This window comes from Hoplias malabaricus, chromosome 15 (genome assembly GCF_029633855.1).
Source record: "Hoplias malabaricus isolate fHopMal1 chromosome 15, fHopMal1.hap1, whole genome shotgun sequence".
In the NCBI taxonomy this organism is placed as follows: domain Eukaryota; kingdom Metazoa; phylum Chordata; class Actinopteri; order Characiformes; family Erythrinidae; genus Hoplias; species Hoplias malabaricus.
In genome coordinates, this window is record NC_089814.1 from 5,621,646 (window position 1) to 5,628,205 (window position 6,560).

The 6,560-nt window shown below is 48.5% G+C and overlaps 1 long non-coding RNA gene across 1 annotated transcript in view; it reads right to left on the reverse strand.

Annotated features, from left to right (window-relative positions):
• LOC136668982 (uncharacterized) overlaps positions 1 to 4,886 on the reverse strand; it is a 17,548-nt gene extending 12,662 nt beyond the window's left edge. The window contains exon 1 of the long non-coding RNA XR_010795563.1: positions 4,573 to 4,886. This is a non-coding gene — a long non-coding RNA (uncharacterized lncRNA). The remainder of the gene's footprint in view (positions 1 to 4,572) is intronic.
• Positions 4,887 to 6,560: the final 1,674 nt, after the last annotated feature.

Genomic DNA, 6,560 nt, shown 5'->3' on the forward strand with positions numbered 1-6,560 from the left:
TGGTTGTTAGGAAGTCCCATTTCCTCTGTGTATTTCAGCAATGTTTTATAATCGTTTTTTTCAGATGGTTCCAGGACTAGGCTTAATCCCTGTCTGGGAAACCACCCCAATGGGATTAGAGCAAGACGACTTCCTAACAGAAGAAAACATGTAATTAATGGACATTGAAATACATTTTGAAAAGTACTCTATGTGGAATGAAGTGTGTGTGGGGAGGAGAATGGCGGTACGTCTGGACTCTCACTACAGTAATAAGCCATGCTGGAGATTTACTGTACCCTTCCTGAGAGTAAATGTCAAGAGAAATCCATTCATCTCGCTGGATAACTTTAACCTTCTCCATTTTGTTAGTCAGAACCCACCTTATGGGCAAATATGTTACAAAGATGTGTTCTATTTCTCCATTTCTTTGGGAGGCTGAGTGGGCTAGCTGCTCTCGCACTCACACTCCTCTCTCCGCCACTCTCTGTCTTTTCCCCTCTCTCCCTCTCCCTCTCTGTCTCTTTCATAACGTGAGTGAGGAACAAGCCACGTTTGCCAGCTGCCCTTTTGCTTTGCCGTGCTGCGAAAGCATACATTTTAATGATGAGACCTTTTCTTTTAAATAACTCCACTACAGGAGGAAAATAAATTGCTGTTCAAGAGGAGATATTACTCTGGGCATTGTGGGATTGAAAGGGATTGGGAGGCGGAGGGGTTTGTGACCCATACATCACAGCCAACCTGTATAAATTAAGATATAAATAGCTTTATATGGAGCAGTTTTTATCTTGTGTGTGTGTGTGTGTGTGTGTGTGGCTGGGTTGGAAGTGTGTTGCAGTGGTGTGTATGAACCTGCCCCGTGTATGTGTGTGTGTGTAGAGAGAGAGTGTATATCCTTGCACTTGTATGTGTGTGTGACACAGAAAATCCCCTTGGAGTGTTGGGCAAACAGAAAGCAGGCCGTGTAAAGGCTGAGAAGGCCTAGCTTGGTTATTGTATACTCTTCCTGGGGATCTGAGTAAAGACCCCCCCAGCCCTGCACTGTAACCCAGGCCACAGTGCCATCACGGGCAGCCAGCATTAGCCAGAGCCCTGGCGCAGGCTCCAAAAGGAAATTAAAAGGGGATTACGGCCGCCCGGCACACTGAGGGCTTCACTGTGTCCGATTCTTATTTATTTCTCGTTTCTGTATGCCGGCTGAGGGGAGATTGAGGGGCTAGATGATGCCAGCTTTGCTCTCACCTTGTGCTGGATACTGCTTTTCACAAATATACGGTCAGGTCTGGAACTGTGTAAAGTGGAGCTGATTGGAGTTTTGTGTTTAACGTATGGTACTCATCATTCACGAGATGCTTACATGGCTTGCAGCGTAGTGTCTCCATACCGTGACATATTTGCCATCTACACACATCATTTATTTAGGCGCGGACAAGCAATATTTTTGTGTGAACCGTTCTAGTGGGTTATGCCCCAAACTGTACGCCATATTTGGTGCTTTTCCACTGCATGGGATCGGCTCGACTCGACTTGCCTTGGTTTTAGCCTGTCCCTCTTCCACTAGCGCTACTCCCCTGCAAAATGGAGCCAGTGACATTGCAAAACATGTGTTGTCTTTGTTATTGGGACGTGCCCCAGTTCTCAAAGATCAGTTTGGCTCTCGCTGGAGAGTTTACTCACCCACTGACCCAAGGAGTGTTTGAACCACTTCAAAACACCTCGAGGAAATGTTACGAGCTGCTGATGTTAATCGGATAAAAACAAACGTGAAAGGTACTGTAAATTCAGAGATGGCGGTTCCAGGGACCAGGTTCCGGATATGTCCAGTGGAAAAGCAAAAAGGCCGAGTCGAGTCACGTCTAGTAGGTTCCAGGCAGTGGATAAGCACCAAAAGTGTGGCATGAAATAACGCAGCAAAACGTTTGATGTCATTTAATATCTGGAATCAAGATATCACATTTTATCAACCCAGCCCAGCCCTACTCCCATCTCCTTTTCTGCCCTGTCACTGAAGACTGATTCAGACAGAAGCATCTCCTCTCAGAGCACGCTGTACAGTGTCAGCGCGTCAGAGACCATCACCGCCACATTAGCCGTGAAAGTAAGGATTTCATTCGAACAAGTTCCCCCCCCGACGTCTCCGACGGAGTGACAGTGACTGCAAATTTTGAACTGTAATACAGCAGATACCATGATTCGGATGTCATGATTGATGACAGAGTTGTATTCTATAGCTGTGACTGCTGGGACAAATCAGTCAGTGCCTCTGGTCTCTCTGCACTGCGCAGTCTAGGACCTTGGACAGTTCCTGTGAATCTGTAATAAATCAGCTGTGCTGAGGTATAAGTACAATGCAGTTTTCCCTTAGGGACCAATCCCCTTTTCCTGCACTCCCCCTGCATTTGGGATATTTGTGTGTGTGTGTGTGTGTGCATGCGCACAGTGGCGGTGTTATCAATTATCCAGAGCACAGTCTCACTCCGGTGCGGTGTTAAATTAAGTTGTCAGCGCTGTCTCTGCGATTTCCCCCTTCACAGAGGCAGACGCTGATGGGGCCTGACGGCCGCTCACTGGCTCTCCTCACTGGCTGCCGCAGCGCATCGCGCCTGCAATTCATCAGCGTAAAAAACCCAGCGCCCAGAGCCCAGCGCCCAGTCTGCTGGCCAAGCCTCCAGCGCCCATCCAACCAGCCAGCCGGCACCAGACCAGCACTGCCCACAGCAAGCCACAGCTACGCTATCTGGACTCGATGGCAAGAGGAGGGTCTGAATCACCTTCCAAAAAACCACCACAGCAAAGGAGGACTGCCCTTCTGCTGCACATATGCGTTTTTCTGGTGGGTACAGCACCGTGGATTACGCTACAGTTGGTAATAATGCTGTGTATCACACTGTATCATAGCAATAAAAGTCCTTGGACAAGACTCCTAACTCTATATGTGATTTCTGTAAACAGTGTGCCGGCAGAATGCAGGACTCTGGGATGCGACTGTTATTAAGAAACCTAGATCCATTAGTTAGTGAGCATACTAGATAACACAACATGCCTGAACCAGAAATGAGTTTCTTTTACACATACAGGCTCAGCCGAACAGAGGGAAGGCATCTCGATGTTGCTAACTTTAGCTAACTAGCTGTCTCCTTTAACTTCCGTCTGCCCTAGCCACGGCGCCCAGGGAGCAGTTGGGGGTTAGGTGTCTTGCTCAAGGGCACTTCAGTCATGACCTGCCGGTTCTGGGCATCGACAGCAACCTTCTGGTTACAAGTCCGGTTCCCTTAACAGCAGGCCACAATTAAACTGAACAGAATTTCTGTATTTTCTTCTGTGTGTTTAGAGCGTTTGGCACTTTGGGGACTTGAACCATGGAGAGAGAGAGATAAGAATGGAAGAAAGGGCGAGCGAAATATAGACGGAGAAGGATTTAGACAGGAGCTGTGTAGCTGGGGACACAATGTCGCCTCCCGATCCCAGCAGGGGAGGTCCATGTGAGGGCAGAGGAGACTCTGACAGCTACAGGCAAGGTGGATAGACAGGTATAGGTCACCCTCTTTTCTCTTCTCTCGCACACTGTCTCTCCTCTAATCCGAAACTCAGAGGAGAAGTCTAACCCAAGCCTGGGGAGGGTCACCGAAATAATGAGTAACTGTTAAACAGCAGGCCGCTAAGCTCTCCATGCTTAAGTATTTATTTGTGATGAATAGTAATGATGGCACACTTACAAAGCACTTGTTTAATATGGAATGGCCTGAGAGGTGGGTATCACTCCGAACCCTTAGCGCGGGGAGCGCCCCAAAGCGCGGCAAATTCAGTACGCCTCCCCTAGCCCTCCGCAACACGCTCTGTCCCCGTACAACCGTCCCTGCCCCAGCGCTAAATAAAACATTACACATCATTTTCACATATTAACCCACTTAATGAAAAAAACTCAATGATTTATTTGGCTCTGGCGTCCTCAGCTACCCAGCTGTCGGGGCCTGGCGCTAACCTAAATAATCGAATGATGTTCTTTTCATTCTCTGGGATTTGATTGGATAGCACATTAAAGGAGACGTTTTTATAACTTTCTTTCAAAGCAGCCGCATGGCTTAATCAAACCAGGCTTGGAAAACGAGTGCCACGGAGACCCGACGGGACCGCGGCAGTAAGTCTCTCTTAACAGAACGCAAATAAAAACCACAATTATTCGACTAAAACTACAATAGGGCCCCGGAAATGCGTTCATCTCTCGCCCAGAGATGGCAAAACACACCGCTCTAAGTCAAAGCCCTACTGCTGAGAACTCTCAGGATCAAAGGCCAAAGATTTGCTGGCTGAGGCACTGGGCCAATCAAACAGACACGATCTCCTGCTCTGAGTCTTGCTCTGCTGGGAAGACTTCACTCAAGCAGTGCTGATGTGAGGTCAGCTTTCCGGTTTCTCCAATAATAGCGCCATTTAGGATTACTTTGCTTGTCCTATTTAGCCGTGAGCTACTTCTAATGAATAGGAGCCAGTAGAATCATGAAGGAGATCCTTCAATTCAACACAACACAGTACGGATAATTAGTTATTATTTTGACCTTCAAATTACAGCTTCAAAGCTTCATCGCTGACCTGTTTTAGGGACGGTAGAGTTTCTGTCCTTGGTAATCCGGGCTCGGCACTGAAGAAACTGCACTATGTAATTCCTCACTGTCACCGCTGGAAAGAGAAGGTTATGCGTGTCAAAAGGATACAACAAACAGTTCTATGGTCAAACACTGACCTCTGATGAAGTTTCATGGACAAACCAGTGACCCCTCCCCCAACAGAGACAATTGTAAGATGGCCTCTTTACGGCAATCGAGGGCTTCAATGGGAGGGGACAAGGGGACGGCAGTTTGCGGTTTCTAATAAAAGGTCCAACGAATGGTAGGATGTACTTAATACAATGTATTCATTCATTCATTCGTTATCTGTAAGCACTTATCCAGTTCAGGGTCGCGGTGGGTCCAGAGCCTACCTGGAATCATTGGGCGCAAGGCAGGAATACACCCTGGAGGGGGCGCCAGTCCTTCACAGGGCAACACACACACACACATTCACTCACACCTACAGACACTTTGGAGTCGCCAATCCACCTACCAATGTGTGTTTTTGGACTGTGGGAGGAAACCGGACCACCCGGAGGAAACCCACGCAGACACAGGGAGAACACACCACACTCCTCACAGACAGTCACCCGGAGGAAACCCACACAGACACAGGGAGAACACACCACACTCCTCACAGACAGTCACCCGGAGCGGGAATCGAACCCACAACCTCCAGGTCCCTGGAGCTGTGTGACTGCGACACCACCTGCTGTGCCACTGTGCCACCCTTAATACAATGTAAAATATCTTATTTCTGCACTTGGCACAATATACACTTACAATTTGTGCAGCACCTTACATATGCAGCCTTCTGTCGCTATGTAGGACAAATAAAGTACTCAGTAAAGTCTCAGATCAGCAGGATTCTTAAAAACAACTCAGGTACCCAGCATCCCTCTTGCACTCCTCCAGCCCAGGACAAAAAGCTCCATGCCTAATGGGCCACTCAAATGCTCCTGAGCCATGTTTTAAGAGCTGCCACCTGGCCAAGAGAAAGAGAAAGCCCTGAGAATGCAGAGACACATGGAGAGGAGAGAGGAAACGCAGCACAGGGTTTAACGCTTCTGTTTGCCAGTGTTTCTTCCTTTCCCTCTCACCCTCTCTCTCTCTCTCTGCTTGTGTTCCGTGGGAGCGGGAGTGCTGTGCCATGTTGCAGTATGCCTGCACTGTGCCAAGGACGACAGGGCAGAATTAACCCCTGAGTGGAGCAGAGTTAAACCAGGCAGGAGCATTACTCTGGTGTACAGGCAGGATCAGAGCTTTAGCCTTGGACTACGCCTGACCTGCTCCTGGCCTTTCCTTACAGTCCTTCTTTAAAAATAACAGTCAAAATCAGCAAGGACGATCACAGTCGTGGTTAATGTCTGATCTGTGATTACTGACGTGATCCAGACCTTTAAAAATATCAAATAATTTAACGTCATATATTATCTCTAAGGGCGGCACGGTAGCACAGCAGGTAGTGTCGCAGTCACACAGCTCCAGGGACCTGGAGGTTGTGGGTTCGTTTCCTGCTCCGGGTGACTGTCTGTGAGGAGTGTGGTGTGTTCTCCCTGTGTCTGTGTGGGTTTCCTCTGGGTGACTGTCTGTGAGGAGTGTGGTGTGTTTTCCCTGTGTCTGCGTGGGTTTCCTCTGGGTGACTGTCTATGAGGAGCATGGTGTGTTCTCCCCGTGTCTGCGTGGGTTTCCTCTGGGTGACTGTCTGTGAGGAGTGTGGTGTGTTCTCTCTGTGTCTGCGTGGATTTCCTCCGGGTGACTGTCTGTGAGGAGTGTGGTGTGTTCTCCCTGTGTCTGCGTAGGTTTCCTCGAGGTGACTGTCTGTGAGGAGTGTGGTGTGTTCTCCCTGTGTCTGCGTGGGTTTCCTCCGGGTGACTGTCTGTGAGGAGTTCCAGGTAGGCTCTGGACCCACCGCGACAATGAATTGGATAAGCAGTTACAGATAATGAATGAATGAATAAATATTATCTC